This window comes from Labeo rohita, chromosome 14, assembly GCF_022985175.1.
Source record: "Labeo rohita strain BAU-BD-2019 chromosome 14, IGBB_LRoh.1.0, whole genome shotgun sequence".
In the NCBI taxonomy this organism is placed as follows: Eukaryota; Metazoa; Chordata; class Actinopteri; order Cypriniformes; family Cyprinidae; genus Labeo; species Labeo rohita.
Genome location: NC_066882.1, coordinates 15,141,122 through 15,165,739, shown reverse-complemented (window position 1 = coordinate 15,165,739; position 24,618 = coordinate 15,141,122).

Below are 24,618 nucleotides of genomic sequence, written 5' to 3'. Positions count from 1 at the left end.
CAAAATTAATGGCTACATACAAGTTAATTAAAATAAATAAATAAATAAATCGTAAATCTGTATAGTAAGAAATCTTTCATCTGTATAGCTAATATAATATCATTATATTTACATTTATTGCATAGGATACACAGGCAGATTTGTTCAAAAAGGGATCTTAAAAACATGTAAGTAGAGCACCCATATAATAATGGCACATCTTGCATCTTGCCTATCAGCCTTCTTAGTGTACAATTCTCATCTCCTTAATAGCATTTAAATATAACCTTCATGGACACAGTTGCACAAGGCACGTGTGTATGTTGTCTCGGCGAGTAATTACTCTCATTTCAGGTTTAATGCCTGGTGCTTGTTGACATGCACGCTCACCATGCAGTGCCCGCGCACACAGATGGCATCATCTGAAAATAAAGATCAAAGACTACTGAAATCCCATTCGTTCCACTCCGAATGGGATCCGCATGCTTTGAGAGAGAGTGTGAGAGAGATTTGGTAACGTGCCGAAAGAGAAAAACGGAATTCTGGATCAGTGACTCCCAGATGGTGGTAGCAGATATGAGCGGTACCACCTCTAAAAAGAGGGCAGAGTATAGCGAGAACAGAATACTCATCCTGTGTTCTCTCTCTCTTTAACGTTATCTTACTTTCTCCATTTTAATTTAGCCCACTTGCTCCCTCGCTGTCTCTCTGTCTCTTTTCTACATTATCTTACTTTTGTCACTTTAATTGAGCCTTCTCACTCTCTCTTTCTCTTCCTCTGCCCCTCTTTATTTCTTTCCCAATCTCATTTTTTCTAGTTTTAATGTTTATTCAAATTGTTTCCTGCTTTAATGACCGGGTATATTAGTCTTATATTCATGACTAATTCAGTGCTTGACGTCAAATACAAAACTGTCAGGTGCTGAAAATAGTCTTAAGGAAATATTTCACCCAGTAACTCACCCTGATTTTATTCCAAACCCGTATGACTTTTATTATGATGCAAAATTGTCTTTAAAGAGGTCTTCGTGTGACTATGGCCAGATTTACTAAACAGGGCAACTTGGAGCGCAATTCTATAAAAGCGCCGATGGGAGGGGAAAATTCTGCATGTGATTTACTAACTATGCACACATTAAAGAAAACAGACGCAGCCAGATCATTTCCATAATGACCAGCGCAGTCTACCAAGAGCGGCGCAAATTACCACCCACTTTAAGGCTATAAGAAATGCTTTTTTTGGAGCATTAAATAATAGCGCAAATACCAGTTGCGTAATTCATTTTAATACTCTCCTTCCATAAATTTTGCGTCTGAAAGGAAAACACCTACAAATGCATATTCAAAAAGGTCAGACGCAAAAATAACTGCCCACACCCTTTCAGTGCTAATTTACTGCGTCTTTAGTAAATCCTGACAGTACTATTTTAACGTCAAAAGGCGGTTTGTGCTGGCGCAAGATGTTAGTAAATCTTCTGCATCTCTGCAATTGCTTATTTAAGAAACAAACTGAAATGTAACCCTTCATTTAATAATAATCTGCGACCAGAACTGAATTTGAGAACTGGATCAATTAGTCAGGCAGCTTTTGTGAACTGGAGAAAAAAAAAAAAAAAAAAAAAAAAAAACATTCATTCATTCATTCATTCATTCATTCATTCGATTCAATTCGATTCATTCAATTCAGATCATTCAGAAAGAAAGGGGGAAAAAAACAGCAGTGAAACTTCATTAGTATTACATATATTGTAAGTTGTACATATTTAGAATTATTTTTTTATTATTATTATTGTTGTATATATGTGTGTATGTATTTATTTTTACATTAATCATATTCATGACTAATTCGGTGCTGGACGTCAAATACTAAATTGTTAGAGATGGAACAAAGTTATAAAGAAATATTTTAGTCCAATAGTGACTATATGTCTTCTGCATCTTTACAACTGCTTGTTTGAGAAACTGACTGAAATGTAAACCTTTATTTACTAATAATCTGTGACCAGATCATAAGTGAGTTGAACTCAAGAACCTGATCAATTTGTTTCTTAAATTAATCAGTCAGATTGATTTTGTGAACTCGATCTTGTCACACGCTATTGTATCATTAATAAATAAATAAATAAATAAAACTTGGAATATAGTTATATGGACAACTATTTATGATAGTTTTGCTTATTAACTCTACAATACATAAATCCACTTTATCAGATAAATTACTTTAAGACAGCGATGCTATAGAAATGTACAGAGCTACCACACAAACAGAAGTTCAAAGACAATATTCTAAAGATGGTGACGTGCTTGTTTCTCTGGAGAATGAGGTCAATATTTTATGTGCCAAAAAAAAAAAGAATGTAAATCATATTACATTCTAACATTGTTACATTACAATCTAAAAACAACACAATGCTTTTAAAGCAAAAAAAAAAGTTAAATTCACTAAATTAAAAACAAAAAGAAATTAAAACAAAAACAGATTAATTGTATTAAATTTTAATAATAGTTACTTTACAGTTACTGCTATCACAAAATACACTTACTTGTAGGTTTAAAATTCTATGCATGGCATATTTATTGTCCAACTACAAATATGTCAACAATATGTATAATTTAGATAGTCATAGAAGTCATTTGAAATGTTAAGTTGTACAAAGATACAACTTTGAGTTGACTTAACTTAAAATTTTAAAGCAGCTGGGTAACAAACCCAGCTTTTTTAAGTTTAACAAACCTATTTTTTTTTAGTCAACTCAAATATATAAGTCACTTAGTACAACTTAACATTTCAAGTTGACTAAACCTATTTGAGTTGACTAAACTTAAAATTTTAAGGCAGCAAGGTAACAAATTATTTTTAAGTTGACTTAAGAATTTGTTTTATTATTATTATTATTTTGCATTGTAGTTTAGCGGAGAATCACATGCAGAAGGCTCACGCACTTCTGACAGCAAAATGGAAATATTTCCATGACTTTCTAACATTTACAGACAGGGAATATGTGTAATATGTAATATGTTATGCACTGAGGAAAACAGCACATCTCAAACACATTAAACAGAGCCAGCAGCGTCTTTGTCAGCAACACATGTATCTGTCACAGCATCTGATGGGGCAAGCCATTTTAACTAAATATTACGAGTTATTTTAAAGCCCTTAAACATGTCTTATGTTAAGGCGAAGTGGATTATGCACTTTACCCGCAGTGGCTCGATGTCTTCCACTATTTTACAGATGCGCTCGTATCAAACTACTATATATAGATATAAACGGTATTGCCTTATACCATATTGTTTATAAAAAATACATTGATATATTGTGTAAACTCTAAATACCACACAGCCCAAAAATGTGAACTGGATCTGTCAAAATCAGTGTGCTTTTTCATCTTTTGAGTAATATAGTTCAGTAATAAATATTTTCTTTTGGTATTACATATATAGTGCAGTAAGTTGTACAGATTTGAAATGACATGACAGCTATTAAATGACAGAATTGAAATCTTTGGGTGAATTTTGGGGGGTGGAGAGATTGGGTATGTGTATTATTCCTATGTGTCACCAGTGCTTGGTTCATTAGCAACAGGTTCATATTGTTCTAAGCCCCAGTGCACAGTGGTGCTACAGGAGAGGTGAGGATGAAGTAATTGTCTCATATCAAATGAACAGGCATGAACAGCAGAGGCACACATCACCTGCATTGTCAGATGAGCACGTCGTCTGCGCCACTGATTTGAATCCGCGGCGTAGCTTGTTTACAAGTCATCTAGGGCACCACCAGCGAAAGCCAGGGCATAAACAAGTGCACCTCATGTCAGGTTGAGTGTCACTCTTGCAGCATTCCATACACTAATCACAGGCATCCAAAACTTTTTCTTGCACACGCACCAAAAAAAAAAAAACTTCGCTGTTTTGGATGGCTTGTCCCCTACCGAGCTGAATTCTGCCGTGTTCACAACTAGAGTGTTAATCAAGAATTGTATGTCAAATGTGTAGACGACAACATCAGAACCAAATAATTAATTTTCTGAAGTGTGCTGACAAAATGGTTTGGATGAAGAGGAATCCAATGGAATGAGAAATGAAGAGAGAAGGGAAAGAAAAAAAAAACAAGAAAAAACATGTTGTTATAATTGGCGGTTTTGTTTGTGCATTAATAAAGGACTGGGGAAATGAATGTTATACATTATTTCCTTTTGAGCCAACAGACATATCTGAGGAGGAAATGAGATGGATGGAGTGTGAAATCCGCAATGTGGTGCGGCTTGCCTGATGCAAATGAAATGTCAACACACAGCGAAGGTAGTTAATGAGATTTCCAATGCGTAATTTCCACATTGCAGCCAAAGTGTGAAAACACAGAATAAACCCTGTCATTAAAAACAAAATACCACAAATAGAGACAGTAGTGTTCTTTTCTCTTCTTGCTTTTTGATTCCTTTCCTCCTTCTCCATCTCAGTCTTTGTCTTTCCTCCTCCCTGTAACCTCAAAACAGGCCTACGATCCATCTCATGGTGAAACAAAATAAATAACTTGTGTCTCTGCCTTTTCTAGGAGATAAAATGTGTTAAACATCACACCATCATTCAAAGCATGCCAGGATGTAAAAGCCAGGCATACTGTATATGTGCCTCCTGTTTATGTTGTTTTATAATGAAGAATTGTGCGATGGGATACCCTCCACTCGGAGGCGGATAAACTCTGTCATCCTGCTAGGGAAAGCCACTCAAGCGCTTACCGTTGACCCATATTTTAATTATTCATACTGATTGGCAGCTATTTATGCTGTGAGAAAGACAGATTAATGTAGCATTTTTATCTGCTTGCATCCATGTTGCCTGACTCTGATTTTAAGCCCAGGCACTATAAATCACTTTAATGAGCCGTGCCAATTGACAAGTGATTTCATGTTTAATAAAATACGGTACGTTTGCAGCTGACACACTCGCTTCAAGCGCCCCAAGTCTAAAAATAAAAGCCTCAGGTACACAGAGCATCCTCCTTCTCTAATATGCTTAAAACAAATTAGCTTCATCAAGAGATCTGACATATGTACTACAGCTGGTGAAAGACTAAATAATGACAGTTTTAGATGTGAAGGTTGTTATTAAGGTGAGTTTATTATATTACCTACAACCTACAACCTTGTTGACAGAGTAGACGCACCCAAGCTCATACCCAACATTTATGTTACAGCATACTGTAAAATGTGAAAACATGTTATTTTCATTAAAAGATATTTTTACTTGATCAGACCAAAAGATCAAAGTTATTTTTTTGTTATCTTGTTTGTAAACTTGTTTACTTAGGTTTATTGAGTGATATTAAATATTTATGACACTGCAGGTGAATAGGGTAAAAAAAATAAACAAAAAACTAATAGTTATCACCTTACTAACCCAGTTGATTGATTACACTGATAATTGCTAACATTCTTTGTATTACAAGTTTTTAAAAATGTTAGGTTTAAATATGCAAATGGCGCATTATTTAATGAAATACGTGCTAATTTGCATATATTTCTAGTACAAAACTTTAAACACTGGATGAAAAAAATTCTTGTTTTTATTTATTTATTTATTATTATATTTTATGTATTTCAATTTAAAAAAAGTCAATTCTCGTTACAGAGGGAATTTTGGGTATCTCATTTTTGTCGCACCATAATTCAGAAAATACATAGAACAAACAATATATTTTCACAATTTTGAGGGGAATAAAATGTTGTAGGAGTGTAGTGTAGGAGAAAAAAAAATCATTTTGAGAAAACGCCCTTTACAAATATGTATTTTAATTGAAATCTATTTACACACATAGATAAAGTGCAATAAAAGAAACACTTTACAGTGTCTTTAAGATGTTTTCTTTCCACTAGTCTAAAAAAACTTTTTATTAAAAACCAAAAAGTCCAAAATCTTAAACGTGACAAGTGTGTATTTTTTTTTTTGCCTGCAGTGTCTTCCCTTAAAAAGTTTAGTTTCCACATTTTGTAGGTGACCTGACAGTATTTTTTTTATTTTTTACTTATTTATCTATTTTACGTTGTATTATCAAATATAACAGTTTTTATGAACTAGTCCGGCCCTAAGGCTAGACCCTCCAGTCCAATGTAAAAAAAAAAAAAAAAAATGTAATTGTTAAAAAAACATTAAATGCATAACATTGGGTGCTGACACAAAGACAAGAAATAATCAAATCTACATTAACACCAAAGCTGGGAAGATATGCAAGATATGTGTGCTATGGATCCATAAACAGACATAATAGGCATATGCATAAATAGGTATAAACATAAATAATGTTATAACATGTGCACATAAACAACTCCACAGGTGGTGAAAAGTAACAGAAAAGATATTGTGTAAAGTTATGAAAGATTTCTTACTTTGAAAAAAATAACATACTGTTTTTTTTTTTTTAATATATATATATATATATATATATATATAATCATGAAAATCCACCATAATAATGATAATAATAATAAATATTGGACAGAACACATGCTGGGTTATTTTATTTAAGTCAACTATTGTTTAAAAATGATTATATTGCTGTTTTGAAATGGACTGGAACTTATAAAAACATACACAGAATTACTGAAGACAACAACAATAATCAAAAGATTAACATGTATTATTAAGCAAGAACACATGGACAAAATACAAGACTAATTGAATTTATTTGGGTGAATACAGCTTAGTTTAGAATATTACATACATTTAAACTGGTTTAACAAGCATTTTAGACAAAAAAAAATTAACTTTTAAAAACAGAATTTTAATTTTAGTGTATTCAACCGTTCTCTATAATTTCTTTTTACCGAAATAGTGCTAATTCTCATGCCGGTGTGTCGCTGAAATCTGAGCTGAGCTTACGCAGCTGACTGACATCTCGTCCTAATGTTGCGTTGCATAAAATAATACAATTTACAACTCAGTAAAGACTTTATACATGAAATAAAATGTATACACACCTTTTTTTGTTTTTTTGTTTTTTTTGCTGAAAAAGTGCAAATCAGCGGTGCTGAGAACTGCTCTCTCCTGTAGAGGACTTAAAAAGCCTATGCTCTGACTGACTGTAACTCAGCAGAGTTGTTTCATCAGAGACAGGCTCAACTCAGCGGTTGGGTATAAAATAACCCAGTGTTAAAAATGACCCAGCAACTTAGTTGCAACAGAAAAACTACCCAGTACCTGGGTAAAAAAAATAGTAAAAATAACCCAGTAAAGTAGCCCAACAAGTTGAACCCAGCATTTGAGTTAGAAAAAGAAAAAAAAAAAAAAACAAAAAAAACAGAACCTGGGTAAAAATATTATAAATAACCCAATAAAATGACCCAACGGGCTAAACCAAGCATTTGGGTTTTAAAAAAAAGAGTGTCATAAATAATAATAATTATAATTATGCAGAACAAATATGCAGAAAATTGAAGTAATGACTGCTTTGTTTTCAAATATTCAAACAGAAAATAATCATTTTAAATTGTAATAGTATTTCACAGTATTACTGTTTTACTGTGTGTTTGCTCAAATAAATGCAACCTTGGTGAGCATATGAGACTTAAAGAAGTGTATGTATTGAATGAGCATTCATGCATCATTGTACTGACATGAAACTCCAAGGACCAAAAAAAAAAAAAAAAAAAAAAAAAAAAAAAAGAAAAGAAAGCTTTTGAAGGGTCTTCATGTATTCTTTTGATTCTAAACTGTCTTTACCTGTAGCACACAGAAGGTTTTAATGAAAACCTTCACTGCTGGCAAAAGTTATATATTCGTCAGCTGGTTTTGTTTCAGTGTGCTGTAGATAAATATTCCAAATTCTTTTTATTCCATTTGTTCTAAATGACCGTTTTGAAAACATTCCAAACAATTCAACCATGTGCCAACACAGCAACAGGCACAGTTTGTTCGATGAGTAGCGTCATTGACCACCCTATGTGGCCTAATGAGGTGACTGGCCCTGATTACAAGGTGCAAAATTAAGAGTGAAAGTCATAGGCAAGCAAATGAATACAGAAATAGACTAGTGTACAGACATGCAAATAACAATAAATCTATCTAAGAATCTTGTTTTATAACAGCATAGATGGAGCACCCAATAAAGCTTAGTGATAAAATATATGACAAACACCAATCCATTTGTGCTCTTAAATAGAAAGTAATAAAAATGAACTTATACAGTGTGTGTGTGTGAGAGAGAGAAAGATAGATAGAAAGAGAGACACCAATGCCTCACGGGAGAATTTTCCGCAACTATTTTGTTCATGTCCTGGGGTTGTGCAATCTGTTTGTCTGTTTAATATATCAATTAAAAATCAGTGTTTTTCTGGCCAGGAGCGATTCACCAAATCTGCATACTTAATACAAGCCCTGCGGCGAATACTAACACGGCAGCGTGTGTATCAGACCTTCTCCAGCTACCCGACCGGATCCAACTCCTCGCCATCAATTATTCAGCCTTACAAAAGTCAGGCCGATTACCTTTGTATCTGTCCTGCTGCCCTGTCAATATTTAGAGACTTTGGAAATAAGTGCATGTGTTCGCACAGGCGAACGAGGGAAGACAGAACTGCATTATTAATCATAAATGTGTCACAAACTAACGTTAGTGTCACTCACGTGTTTGTGCTTGATTGTGTCTCGCTCAGAGTCTCTCGTTTGACTCCTTTGAGTGACAGCCCCTTTACGCCCCCGTGCTTGTTCCTGTCCAGTTCTCGGGCAGCTGTGAGGGCCTCGGGGTCTGGCTTTGAAGGTCACAGATGACCACTGACCATCGACACTCAGAAAGCAAGAGCCAGAGAGTGAGAGTGAGTGGGCTACAAGCTCTAGCTTCCCTGCGGACTCAGAAAAAACTGCATTAGCGACTGTGGGGAAAGAGAGCGTGTGTGTATGTGTGTCTGTGAAGGTCACGATAACAAGCCATCTCTCTCCGTCAGAGCAACAAACTCCCGATCCATCATTCCATCATATAATACGAGGTGCTGTTGAATCCCAACAATATTTTAAGTGCGACCTGCACCCAGCTGTTCACATGTAGCTTGTTTCTTAATCGCTCTTAGTTCAGATTTCACACTAAGACAAGTCTGCGAGCGGGCCTGCTGGGCGCTATTGTCACCACATATTACCTTTCTGCTCGCTCGAGGACATTCAGATGTTGTGGTGTGTATGTGTGCGTGTGGGTGGTGAGATGTTGCCTACCTGCAGCTGACAGTGTTTTACCGTCTCATATGAACATCGCCAGCCTATGCAACAAAAGTTGAACCCGAGCAAGGTTGCAGTGATGGGGGGGTGGGTGTCCTAGTTTCTAATAAGACGTGTGGTTTTTCATCCCAAAGAATCTGAGAACTACTCTCCTTTGGGAAAACAGCATCCCCAAGGTGATGGAACAATGTGGTCCCTTGTGAAAAACACACACACACGTACACACACACACAAGCTCCTGATGCTGGAACTAGAGCTGAGAGAAGTTTGCATGCTCATGAAGATGGATGCGTTGTGTTGTCAATCACAACTTTGTATGTCAGAATCCATCCCAGAGGACTGTGGACAGGATCTTAAGATGATCAACACAACAGATTGTTTCCAATGCATAAATCTTGCATGTTATATCTCATTTAAACACATCCGAGTTTGGGTGTGTGCATGCACAGTATGTCTACATTTGAGCATGTGTGTGTGTGTGTGTGTGTGTTCATATGTGCATATTTTGGTGTGTGAGTGAGATATATGAGATATAGGTTCTAACTGCCTGCTTCTACATCCCATGTGCAGCCAACAATTCCCCTTTAAACATCTTAACAGCAGTGCAAAAAATCTGGCACATGCTTTATATATTTGCACATCACTAATACGCCTTTGTTCTTTGTCAGGTAGCCTAAAATATACTGTATGTGTACTGTACTGTATATATATATTGACATATACATCAGACTACACAAAATGAAATTTTTTAAGGCTTTGATCAAATAGAAATTGCTTGTTAGAGTAAAATATTGGACTGTATTCAGATTGATTGAAATGGAAATGTACTATTCTGCCAAATTTCATCATCAAGTTTTGACAGCAGAATTTGAAATGACTATTATGAGCAAGAGCTCCCTTCTGGATGAAGACAATTTCTAATATTTATTCTGTTTCCTTGAAAATGACAGTTTTTCCGTAACGTTTTGCTATACGGTTTAGTTAGTTAACATGCATTAGGTACCCCGAACTAATTAAGCAATATCAAGCCTGTATTTGCAAATATCAACAGGGCTGTCATTCTGCCGCGGGCACGGGGCTGCAGGTAATCACAACCGTGGTATTGTTTTATTATTAATATAGTTAATTATTGAGTAACTAACATTTTAGACACAATATTTTGCATGAATTTGCTCTCCCAATGCAAATACTTCCAAATAAAGCCACAGCAAAAGCAGTTATGTCTCAACACCAACATAGACCAGGTAGTGTTTAGTTCCTGAATTAATCAGTTGCTGTTTCCATTATAGATTTGCGCAAAACTTTTGTGATATTTTATAAATGTCGATAAAAAACGAATGCGAAATGACAAATTTTCGTTAACCAATGTTATACAATGTTAAAATGCATTTTTTTTCTCTTGTGATAAGTAATGGCGATGAATTTTGGTGGGTTTAAAAATTTCACTGTCATTACACTAACCATTATTATTCACACATTAATGCCAAGGAGTCACATATGAGATGTTTCTTGGAGGCTATAGTACATAAAAGAATGATTTTTTTTTTTTTTTTTCGTATGCCAGCTGTAAATGCATAAAATGTTTCCATTGCAGTTTTATGAATATTTCTTTTTTAAATTGCCTGAAAAATTTGTCAGATGTATGTGTTTCCACTGGCTGTATATTCAATTCGAAATTTTAATTTGTGCAATTTGAAGGGTAATAGAAATGCGGCTATTGTATTTGGATGTTTCAGTTGAGTGAGAATTGTCGAATTTGGAATTGTGGTTCAATTCAAAGAATTGGTCATTTGTTCATGACACCTAATGCATTAAAGAGCAGGTCATATATATATATATATATATATATATATATATATTTGTCCTAATATTATATTGGAGTCAGAAAACGTAATTTTCTCAGAATATACATTTGATGATTCAATGATTTCGAAACGTTTTGTTCAAGCAGATCTAAGCAAAATGTCTGTAAACCCCTCCTTTCCATAAGCCTACTCTGCCCTGATTGGTCAGCAGGCCAAACCTGTTCTGACTGGTACAGAGAGGAGTACTTGAGCAAGTTAGTGAGCACTAGCATCTGTGTTGCCAAGTCTGTGGTTGTTTTTGATGTCCGCGGGTTTAAGTGACCCCAATGACATCATATTTAGCCCCTGGAATGCAAATTTACCAGAGGAACCCCAACAAAAAGCGTGTAATTTAACATTTTTAATGGGTTTTGAGTAGCAGTTGGGCGGGTTTTGTTGTGAAAACCTGGCAACCCTGCACCTTTACATAAAACAGTAATATAGTGTTCCACAAAATGACATAAAAATGACATAAAACCATTTTGTTTAACATTTATGCAAGCAAATCATGCCCACAGCTAAAGTTTAGTTGCTAAACTGTAAACACATAACCAAAACAATAATGGTGGATTAGCCATGTTAGCCAAGTGCTAACGTGACTAAATGATAAAACAACACAGTTTGTAAACCAAAATATGTCTAAGTTAGGTTCTTATTAAACAAAGTAATTAGACCAACGACAGTCTACATTAATTAACGCATTCTTAGGAAATAGTGGGTTCACCGTGAATTTCAGAACTATTTCACCAAGACAGCAATATCGTGCTTTACCTGGAAACTTAAAGCTGCGCTAGGTATACATTACATATTAACACAAAAAGCAGTTATTTTGAGCACTCACTTGAAAATGTTCACATAATGTATCAATCGTACTTACATGTTGTGGTTCGGAAACATTTGTTGGTCCAAATAAAGAAGATTAGAAGCCAAAGAAGATGAAAATGACGAGCACGCAACAAAAGTTCAAATTCTATTGCTGTGGTATCATGGAACAAAAAAAATTTGTTCATCTTTTGGCAATGAAAACAAAACAAACTTGCTTTCACAGCGTAGAACACAGTGTCATCTCGACATTATGTAAACACACTAACCAGTGGAAGTGTTTGTAGGCAGGTCAGACTGTTCGTAATGTAAGTCAACAAATAATAATCAAAAGATTCAAAAATATGACGACTCGTTAAAGGAAAAGTCCACTTCTAAAACAATGACAGTTAGGGTATGTTGAAAAAACTCCCAACTCATGTTCTCCCTCAACTTCAAAATCAAACTGAATCTTATCGTAACTTACTACATTTCTTTTTAACATACACACACACACACCCACACACAAACTCAGACACTCTTTCCCGTGAAGAAAATATGAAGCAGGCCATAAACAGGTGTTTGCTCATTCCAACCTCTATCTATTTTTATATCATCATGAAGATTTCAAATAAATCTTTAATATTTAATCTACATTTGGATGGTCCTGAGATAGACCATCTGTCTCCCCTCCACTGCTCCTCCCGTATGGGAACACACACGCACACACAAACTCAAAAGTTTCCCAGTGTAGCGGCAACTGATACAAACAAGAAACACAAACTCTTTCCAATGCGCGCAATGGAGAACACACACCAACTGTGCTGCTAAAGTCTTTCGCACACAGACATGTGAGTAAACACACACAGGCAACATAGAGCAGACACAAATGTACTGTTGTTTTGTGAGGCTGCGTCCATGGAGGCGTTCTTAAATATTTCATTCAATCCCAAACTGTGGCCCCTTCATGTGCCTGATAGTTTCCCCTCATCAAGGTCGGCGGATCGTGGATGACACACTTAATCACTTTGTGATGTATGAGTGTACCGCCTGGTGTTACTACACCTGAGTGTGGTACATAAATCCTTATTAGCAACTTATGAAATAACCATACACCATATGTTTATCTTCACATTGCTATGGCCTGAAAATTCTGGAGATGAAAATAATCCTTGTGCTTTCTGCCTATACATTGGCTGTATGAAAGCAAGCGTTGGCAAAACAAAACATTCCCACAGGATAGGCAAATCACAAATGAGATCTCAATTGTTTGTCCTAGATAGTAATGAGACTAAACTGAGAGTCTTTTGAGACCCTATTCAAGTCACATTTTTCTCCCGAGAACAAAGCCCAGGAATCCCACTTGGATCTATAGGTCACAAACCCAAAAATGGGTCACGGGTGACTTCAGACAGTTTGCAGACGGTAGGTAAAAACAAATGCAAATTGTAAAATGCAACAAATCATATAATCATGCATATGTTGTGTAATACACTTCCATTCGTCTACTCAAAAGCATTTCTTCCCCAAGGAATTTTAAGAGGCACATTTAAAACTTTCGTATTTATATAACTGAAATACAACTCCAAACATCTTTCTAGTGTGGTCATTTTAGAGTGTTGTTGTTTTTCCCCCATAATGCAACAGCTCCGGATTGGGATCTGTTGTGAAGAACATCTGAAGTGATGGTGATGAGCAGCTGGGCTTCAATTGGCCTTTAAATATGAATATGGTTTTAAATAACAAAGCACCCTGCCTGACAAAATACAGTCTACATGAAAATGAGGGTGGAAAAATGTCCTCTCGTTTTCTTCATAATTAAAACCTCTCTTAGGAGCTCCACAAAGCAACGTCCTATTTCCAAACACACAAAAACTCTTGTTTCTGTTTGTGTGTCAGCGCTAATCTGCATCATTCCTCTTAAAAAGTCGTTTACTGTTTCCCTCAGTGACCCGTCTACCCTTTCAAACCGAGCTCGGCCAGCAACGGGGACTTTCCGCAATGCCACGTACCCATAACTCGATCTGAAATGCCATCTGCCCACTCTCTCTTCTTTGTTCCATCCTTCCCTCCTGTTTTCTCTCTCCCTCTCTTTCAGATGTGGCACCCGTTTTCAGCAGCATATGTCAATGTGCGTATGGCCGCTGCTGTTTAAAAAGAGTTCTGTGTGCATGTCTTCGTATTCTGCCAGCCCGTCACCTCGTGAAGAAAAAAAAAACTGCGTCCCCGTGGACCGGAACACTGCATTATTGAACAAGGGATGGTGGGAGAAGTAGAACTTTGAATGAAAGATTTACTGGAAAAAGAGCAAACAATGAGATACCCTAAAAGATCTCTGTAATTAATGGCGATGTCCCAATGACTCAGACAGAGATGAACATTTGACTGTAGAGTATCATTGTATGAATCATCTCCCATAAACACATCTGATAAATGTTATTTGTTAAGCTCATCAAATGTGACAGCATCTGGTATGAGAACAATTCTTCTCTCCAAGATAATAGGCAGATATGAAGAACTACGATTAGCAGACAAGGACTTTTCATTCCTCCTCTGTTCTCTGCACTACAGCATAGTTCTTTCTGGTTTCTGCACCAAACCAAAGCACTTTTCTGAGTGGTGCACAGATAATGCCTAATAGAGTTTCCGTTAGCATATTGCTAATGGACTATATGATGTGTGCCATTCAGAACAAAATTGAGAATGCTTTTTGGTGCCAGTTCCTAAATTTGAATTAAATTTGAAATGAGGTCACAAACAGGATGCAGACTTGCTATTTGGATTTGAAAATAATGAAGTGGCATTAAGTTGTATTGTTTTTTAACTAGAAAAGCAAAGTTTGAGGGTTTTATGAACAGATAGATAGATAGATAGATAGATATACTGCTCATTATGTGTTTTGGAACAGAGCACATGCATATGGCATGATCCTATCCTTGGAGTATTTCATCTTGGTGACTAACATAATATTTTGCTGCTTGAAGCTTGATGTGTCTGTTGAAAATCTCTTGAGACTGAGGAACTATCTCTCTATAAACAAGTATATAGGCAAATAAACAGTGATAATGCCGTTTCACAGCAGTGTCACTACTCTCTGTGCTTACCAAACAGAAGACTGCAGGAAAATCATGGCTGGGTGCCCTGCAGTTTGAGAATTTGCTGCCTCTTAATTTGGCCAAATTGTTTTTCCTTAGAGAAAGGTCATAGAAAGGTCACTAGAGACTGTGCACAGCGGTGCCAAGAAAGCACATGATGATACTGGTACTTGGTGATTTGCTTTGATTATTTTTAAGATTTCAGCACTATCCTGACTGCAATATGGATAAAATATGTTAAAAAGAAACAACAGCCAGTATGTCATATTGAGACATTCAACAGTATGAATGACCACTTTTTTTTTTTTTTTCTCCAAATGCATAGCAGTTACTTACTTGTATGTCACTGAATGTACACATGTTGTAGTGAATAAAGAATCAATGTGACTATTTGCACAGATGCATATATAGAACTGGCAACAAAGCACAGATATTTGCTCCCCAGAAGTCAGGTGGAGACATACAAAATGCATATTTGACATCTGAGACATAGCCTGGAGGGTAGCACTTGTGTTGCAATGTTTTGTGCGGTGACACTTATGTGCAGGCGACCCAGCTTCCAATTCGGCTTGTGACATTTTCTGATCTCAACCCCTCCTACTCCTTTCCCTGCTGTTTCCTGACTCCACTCCCACTGTCTGAATGAAATGGCAAAAAGCCCAAACTTAAAGTATAATATATATCCAGAAGTTACTGTACAATGTTAGGTATGTTAAAATCAAGGCTTGCCATTAATGTTTTTGCTCACTGGCCACTGTAGATGGTTTTCCAAACTTACTAGCCATTCACAGTTTTCACCGGCCACAATGTCGTTGATAGGAAATTACAACTTACAAGGCATTAATTTACAGTTCAGGTCCATGTTTTCACAAAATCACAAAAAGTTTTATAAAATCCATTTTTTTAAGAAAAGGGATGAGTCAAAAGCGTAATTTATTAGGCTATATTCATTTAAAACAAACATCTTAATCTCTTAATTGTTTAGATTTTTTTTAAAGGCACATTAGCTTCTGGTTGATCCACTGGTTCACATTTATAAACATTTTTTTATATATTATATAAATGTAATTATTATTAATATATTATACATGTATATTGTATTACTAATAATAGCAAGTTGTTGTTCAAACAAAACTGCAACGGCAAAAAAAAGAAGGAAAAACAAACACATCCTGCCCCATTTTCAGCGAGAGGAAGTGTTTATTGATCTCTACTATTAATCTTTTAGTGATTATTGATCTTTTGTTATTATGGGAAGAAGGGATGTGCTCGAATAGTGAATCCGCATTCGGAAAGGCACAGAAAATGAACAACGTGTTCTATGGAGCCACTAAAGAGACATGATTAGCCGTTTGCTAGCAGTTGCCTGTTACATTACAGTACATAATACATATTTCACTTGCCACATAAATAGAGTAAGGACAGATGACTGATATGACAATGGGGAATGATCTGCAGATCCTCAGTACCACTGACAAACATCTAATCTTGTAAAATATGTGGTAAGTATTATCGCTCCAAAGTATACACAGAAAATGTATGATCAAGAATCTCGAAAGTGAAAGTAAAACGCAATTGTGCATTCAAAAAGCGGTTTCATTGTCCCGTATATTAATAGCAGCTCCCTGATGTCCACTATTTATATACAGTATAATTACCCAACGATATAACAGAGAAAGCAGTGATTTTTTTTTTTCCTCCCATCTCGTATTTTTTCCCTTCACACATCCCTGTACACATCCTTCCTTTCGGGCACGTCTGTAACATTAAGTGAGAGGCGAGAGGCGAGCGGATCCATGTGCGAGCTTTTATTTGTGGGACGTGACAAAGACATGGTCATACAGGCAGGGTCGAGACAGGAATGTAACAGGCAATCGAAGAGAATGATCTGATAAACAAGAGCGATAAATCACAAGGCAGGCGGCTAGACAGACGTAAACGAGAAAACCAGGCGGGAGATCAAAAAACCAGGAACTAGGAACTTGGAACAGGAGCTAGGAATAACCACAAAACAATCACAATACAACCCATGAAGTGCAACTGGGGAGGACTGGGGTTTTTATAGAACGCCTGATTGGTCACGGGGGCTGACGCAATCAGTGCGGTGGAGGATGGGAGATGCAGTCCGAAGTGCAACATAACAGTCAGAGTGAAATGGAAAGGTGAGAGTGACATCTGGTGGTGAGCAGTCCGCAGGGCACCGACCAGATTCGTGACATAGCCCCCCCCCAAGGAGCGGCTTCCAGATGCTCGAAGGAAACAACAGTCCAGGGGTGGGAGCGAGACAGGGCGAGGGCTGGAGGGCCAGGTCCATGTGGGCAGCCCAGTGCTTGAGGAGGACCGACAGAGCAGGTACCCTCCAGGGCGGGGCCGGAGGCGGAGCAGGAGCCCTCCAGGGCGGAGCCAGAGGCGGAGCAGGAGCCCTCCAGGGCGGGGGCCGGAGGCGGAGCAGGAGCCCTCCAGGGCGGAGCCGGAGGCGGAGCAGCCCTCCAGGGCAAAACAGGAATCTGCGTCACGGTCTGGGACCTGGGGAAAGCAGGGACAGAGGAGGCAGACAGAATAAGGGGAGAAGGCGCAGCAGCCCTCCGGGGCGGAACAGGAGGCGGAGCAGGAGGTGCCGCAGCCCTCCGGGGCGGAACAGGAGGCGGAGCAGGAGGCGCCGCAGCCCTCCGGGGCGGAACAGGAGGCTGCGTCATAGACTGGGACCTGGGGAGAACAGTGACAGAGGATTCAGACAGAAAAAAGGGAGAAGCAGAGAGTTTAGCGGTTAACGCCCCCTCCATAAGAGGTTCTACGGCAGGCGCCGACACCTCTGGAGGCATTGGCGCAGCTTCTCCGATGGGGAAGGCCTCTGGAGCAGACTTGAGACCATACGGGACCTCTGAAGCAGGCTTGTGATCAGAGGGGAGCTCTGGAGCAGGCTGGAGACCAGACGAGAGCTCTGCAGCAGGCTTGAGATCAGAGGGGAGCTCTGGAGCAGGCTGGAGACCAGACGAAAGCTCTGCAGCAGGCTTGAGATCAGAGGGGAGCTCTGGAGCAGGCTGGAGACCAGACGAGAGCTCTGCAGCAGGCTTGAGATCAGAGGGGAGCTCTGGAGCAGGCTGAAGACCAGACGAGAGCTCTGCAGCAGGCTTGAGATCAGAGAGGGACTCTGGAGCAGGCTTGAGATCAGACGGGAGCTCTGGAGCAGGTTTGAGATCAGACGGGAGCTCTGGAGCAGACTGGTGGACAGACGTGGCCTCAGGAGTTGATTTGTAAACAGACGTGACCTCAGGAGCTGACTTGTGAACAGACGTGACCTCAGGGGCACAGTGTGCAGCCCACACACACCAGATGGCAACTGCCATTAAAGGAAGAGCAGCAGCGGGAGGTTGTGGTGAGTCCAGTACACTGGCTATCATGATAGGCCGTGATCGTGGGATATCAGACAAGGCATGGCACGGCTCTGGACGAATAGACGAGACATGACGAGGCACTGGGAGGTCTGATGAAACATGGAGAGGCTCTGGGCCGTCAGGCGGGACGTGACTTGACTCTGGGCGGTCAGACGAGACATGGTGAGGCTCTAGACAGATAGACGAGATGTGACGGGGCTCTGGAGGGTCTGACGAGGCGTGACTTGACTCTGGGCGGTCAGACGAGGCGTGGCTTGACTCTGAGCGGTCAGACGAGGCGTGATGGGGCTCTGAGCCGTCGGGCAGGATGTGACTTGGTTCGTGGTGACCAACTGTGACTTGACCTGCTTCGGGAAGATCAGTAGTGAATTGACCTGGCTCATGAAGATCAGCCGTAACTTGACTCGGTTTGTGACGACCAGCTGTAACAGGGCTTGGTTCATGGAAATCCGCAGTAACATGACTTGACTCAGGAACAACATGACTTGACTCAGGGACAACAGCCTTGGCATCGCTGGACTTGGAAGCTTGACTGGACTTGGCAGCTTGACTGGACCTGGAAGCCTGACTGGACCTGGAAGCCTGACTGGACCTGGAAGCCTGACTAGACCTGGAAGCCTGACTGGACCTGGAAGCTACAGCCGTAGCCTGACTTGACTCTGGAGCAGCGGTTGAAGCTCGACTTGGCTCTGGAAAAACAGCAGCAGCTTGGCTTGGCTCATGAGGATCTGCTGTAACCTGGCTTGGCTCATGGAGATCCGCTGTAACGGGGCTTGACTCCTGAACAACATGGCTTGGCTCAGGAACAACATGGCTTGACTCAGGAACAACAGCTGTAACGTGACTTGACTCGTGAAGAACAGGTGTGACTTGGCTTGACTCGTGGGGAACAGCTGTGACTTGGCCTGACTCGGTGTCTTGACTTGACTCTGGGGTAGCCGCCGCGGCATGAAGGAGCGCCATTTTAGCTGCCCATACCGTCACTAGAGGAGTGTCCAGCACGTGGGCCATCATGACCACAGGTGGCGTCCGGATGGCGGCCATATTGTGGAGTGGCCTGGAGACGGCAGCCATCTTGTGCAGTGGCTCTGGCGTGGCAGCCATCTTGTGCAGTGGCTCTGGCATGGCAGCCATCTTGGGCAGTGGCTCTGGCGTGCCAGCCAGCTTGGGCAGAGGCTCAGGAAAGATGGCTGTAATCTGACTTGAGACAGGGGCAATAGCTCTGACTTGACTTGACACAGGAAGCACAGCTGCAATTTGACTTGACTTGGAAACTTGACTTGACTCAGGAAATGCAGCTGTACCTTGACTTGACTTGGAAACTTGAGCTGACTCAGGAAACACAGCTGCAACTTGACTTGACTTGGGAACTTTACTTGACTCAGGAAATGTCACTGTACCTTTTAATGGCTCTTGTATGGCAGCTGTGACGTGACAGAGCTCTGTGATCGCCGCCATTTTGTGAACGGGCTCCGCCGTCGCCGCCATTCTGTGCACGGGCTGTGTTGTCGCCGCCCGAGTATGATCGCGCTCCGGCGCGGCCGCCATTTTGTGAACGGGCACCGCTGTCGTCGCCATAGCTCGAGCGCGCTCCGCCACGGCCGCCATTTCACGAGCGATCCAGGCGGAAAACTTGTTTGCGGCGTCGTGATCCGGCGTTACCACCAATCTGCGCGCGGGATGCGCGGCTGCCATGTCCGCGTTGTCGCGTTCCTCCTTCGCGACCTCCACAGTACACGGCGAGCCCACACACAATAAAGCAAAGTTCATAAATCCCGCGAGAGATGAACGCGGACCCTCGCATCTCAGCCTCGCCCTTAAAGGCTGATTTACGCCATCACAGAAAAGTTCAATTTTTAAACAGTCCGGTAGGGTGGAGTAGTTTGAAATGGAGAGAAACTCACGGATGTATTGATCCAGTGTTTTCGGTCCTTGTTTGATGCGGCAAAGAATCCTGTCTGTGTCCATATCATGTGAATGTCCGGGTAGAAAGCTGCTGGATCCTGTTGTGATGGGTTGTTCTGTAACATTAAGTGAGAGGCGAGAGGTGAGCGGATCCATGCGCGAGCTTTTATTTGTGGGACGTGACAAAGACATGGTCATACAGGCAGGGTCGAGACAGGAGCAGACAGGAATGTAACAGGCAATCGAAGAGAATGATCCGATAAACAAGAGCGATAAATCACAAGGCAGGCGGCTAGACAGACGTAAACGAGAAAACCAGGCGGGAGATAAAAAAAAAAACAGGAACTAGGAACTTGGAACAGGAGCTAGGAATAACCACAAAACAATCACAATACAACCCATGAAGTGCAACTGGGGAGGACCGGGGTTTTTATAGAACGCCTGATTGGTCACGGGGGCTGACGCAATCAGTGCGGTGGAGGATGGGAGATGCAGTCCGAAGTGCAACATAACAGTCAGAGTGAAATGGAAAGGTGAGAGTGACATCTGGTGGTGAGCAGTCCGCAGGGCACCGACCAGATTCGTGACAACGTCTCTAATGGGAAGTGTAAAATATTTTTGATTTATTAGGAAGTTTGTTAACAGGAAACAATGATTTCTTAAATCAGGACTATCCATACTATAGACTGGTGTGTTTTTGTATCAAAATACTGGTGTGTTTGATGTCCAGTGTGCACCAAAAAATGTGATGAAAAAACGTGAATTGTGATTAAAAATCGAAAAATCACAAATCGATTTTTAATTAAATCGTGACCCCAAGAATCTATATGAATTGAACGGTAAGGTATCAAAAGATTCCCACCCCTAGTAGTGTCCAGTGTTGGGAGTAACACATTATAAGTAACGTGAATTATGTAATCAGATTACTTTTTTTTCAAGTGACAAATAAAGAAATGCATTACTTCTAAATATACTCATAAAAATCTGAGTTACTTTTTCAAATAAGTAATGCAAGTTCTCATGTATTTAATGACATCTCTCTTCCTCCATGTGGAGAGAAATCGTGAGTGAGGAGCAGAGGCTGAGGCACTTCCTTCAGGTTAAAGCTTATTCATTTCATTTTTGGTGTGAAACAGCATTTACATTTGCCAAAAATATAACTTTTGGGTTTTTAATATTAAAAAACAAATAAGTATGCCCAGATCAGGTAACACAAAAGTAACTTAACTTTCTATTAAACATAAGTAAGTAATGCAATCAGTTACTTTTTTATGACGTAATATTGCAATACATTACTTTTAAAAGTAACTTTCCCCAACAGTGACCATATAATTTGTTGAGTCAGCTTAAAATAATTTGTTACCTTGCTGCCTTAAAATTTTAAGTTCAGTCAACTAATATAAGTTTAGTCAACTTGAAATGTTAAGTTGTACTAAGTAACAACTTAGATATTTGTGTTTGCTAAACTTAACAGATGGGTAAGTAACCCAGCTGCCTTTAAATTTTAAGATGATTCAACTCAAATATCTAAGTTGTCACCTATATGTCACGTATAATTTAACATTGTAAGTTGAATAAACTTTTTTTGAGTTGACTGAACTTAAAATTTTAAGGCAGCCAGGTTACAAATTATTTTAAGTTGACTCAACAAATAGTTTTTTACAGTGTACATTGCACATGGCTGTAATAACCACCGACATTTAAAGTCCCAAGGAAATGGGATAAACTTTCACAGATGTGAATGTGCTGATTTGTGTTTTTATATGTATTAACTCATTAATTACAGGTTTTTAAATTATGATTTTATATATAACTGTAATATTTTAATTTTGTGATAGCCAATGAGTTCATCTTGTTCATTGTGTTAGTTTAGCAAAATATTTCACTAAAGACTTTTGCAGATTTACACATTCAGACACACAGTCAACTTGCCCATAGAAAAAGCTGCTAATAGGGCATCTACCTATTAACCTAGATATCTATGGTAGTGACTGTGTTACACGCCACTACTGAAATCCACTTGCATTTGGTGGGTTGGCCAGTTTTATTGTCAAGCCCTGGTTACACTACTATATTGTGTGTATATTATGTAGGCTATGTCTGTTGTATTGTGTGTGTGTGTGTGTGTGTGTGATCTGCTACAAATATAACAAAAAGGGCTTTCAAATGCTCCAAAAATGTAGTGGTTGATGTGTTAATGTATTCAGTGTATTCAAATTCTTTTTAAGGAAAGAAATCAATATGTGTTTTTATTTATTTATTTGTTTATTTTAATAAATGGATGTACATAAAAGACCTTGGACAGCAGTAGATTATTGTAGCCGTGCTCTTCATCTCTCTCACACTTTTTTCTTCTCTACAACACTCCTATTCCTATTCTGCTCCCATCACACATTCACACATCAAAAAGCTTCAGCTTGTGTTATTCTCATTTGTAAATGCCTTTGGATAAAAGCATCTGCTAAATGAATAGATGTAATGTAATGTAAATGAAGTTTAAAAATAACAACAAAGAATCTATATATACTGCTGTACATTCTCTATACTTCATTTTGTATATTTTTGTGCTATTTTATATTTATTATTAATATGCATTTGTGTTTTTATAACTGTGCTGTCACCATTGAATATCCAGCATTGCCTTTGACTGTTAAACTGACCCTCCTTGACAAATAACAATGCAAGAGTCATAATTTGATGTTTGCAGCTGAGAGTGTGCGAGAAACACGTTGACAGTGAAAGCATTTTACGTCACCATGTTCAAATCACATCTGTGCAGGATGTCATGAAGTTTCAGGGTGAAAAGTTTATGTTAAGATGCAGTAAATCAGTATCTATAGCATCTACAGTGAGTCAAAATTACAGCAGCGTAGTATTATTTACATCCGGGTGCAAATAGCATTTCCTATTAAGTATATGAACAAAATGTAATGCGCTTCTATGGACTGTATTTATAGGTGGAGAAGAAAGTAACCTGCTCTGTTTCTTCATTTAGCTGAGTGTTTCATGTACTACGGTTTAATGATGTCTGTAATCTTGTTTAATGTCAATTCTAATCAACGACAAATTGAGCAAATGCAATCTGTCATCCTTTTTAAGCCTTCATCCACACCACCTGAAGATCAAAGGTCAGACATGATGAATTACAATTTCCTACTCGAGATCAAGAGCAGGATACACATAATGACTCCTCTCCCGTAGACCCTCTCATCCCTCCCTCTATTTTCTCCTTACACTCTCCCTCTCTCTTTATCTCCTACCAAACACTTTGATTAGTTTGAAAAGAAACCACACTTGAACAAATTGTGGCGAGAGTCTTTTGAATAATACGCAAATCAGGCAAATCACTTTACCTGCCAACCATGCTGCTCACCCAACAGGGCTTCATTCCCCACATTTCATCTACAAATAAAAAGAGTAAACACTTTCTAGATGTAGAACAAGCGCATGTTCTTTGCAGCCAGATGGTGTAGTTATAGTATCTACCACCAGGGGCTCAACAGGCCATGTTAACCAGCGAAAACCTTGACCCCTCTGTACATAAATATGCCCGTACCTATTGTGGCAAGCACAAGGTGTGTTCTTTCTGAATAGGTCATGTTTGTGTTTGCTCTGTGTGTGGCAGCTGCTAATGTTCACAGTAACAGTTTGCGTCAGGCTAACTCAGTTGGGTGGCACACGCAGATGACATCACAAATCTGATTAACGTAACCTAGGACTTGAAACAGGACAATTACACCTCAAATCAGCCACATCAGTCCGGGGATCACCTTCACACTACAGGATTTCTCCCTGTTAGCTATTCTTGTGTTCTTTCTTTTTTCATTTGTAATGTGCAGTTGGAAGGGTTAACAGCTTCTGAATGGTGCTTGACGGCCATTACCATAATCATCACGGTTAACCTTGTGTCACTGACCCTCTCGTACTTTCTGACACGTAAACACACACAAACATATACCTTCACACAGAAAATCTACCGTGCCTTTACAGAAGACTCTCAGTCTAAAACTGAAGCGGCGCGATACAGGCTGCATGAGGGCGGAGAGAAAGACCGGTGATGAAATATTCAACTGTGAGCTTCACTGATTTCAGTTTCATCAAGAAAAAAGATACAGAGCTGAGGTTTGTGTGTGTGAGTGTGTGTTTCAGAGGACTTGTCCTCCGATTTATACAAAAAACAAAAAGCCTGAGATATGTGTTGAAGACACTGATTAGACTTAAAGGATGCTCCCATTTAAGGACAACTCTGTGGCTTTTGATAAACAATGTATGACTTATTCATTTAAAAACAAATAGGGTTAAAGATTTTAATATGGCATGTTTTACTGAGAGATCAATGATTTGTGGTAGCTGTTTGAGGGGGAAAATAACAATAGCATAATCAACAATGACACA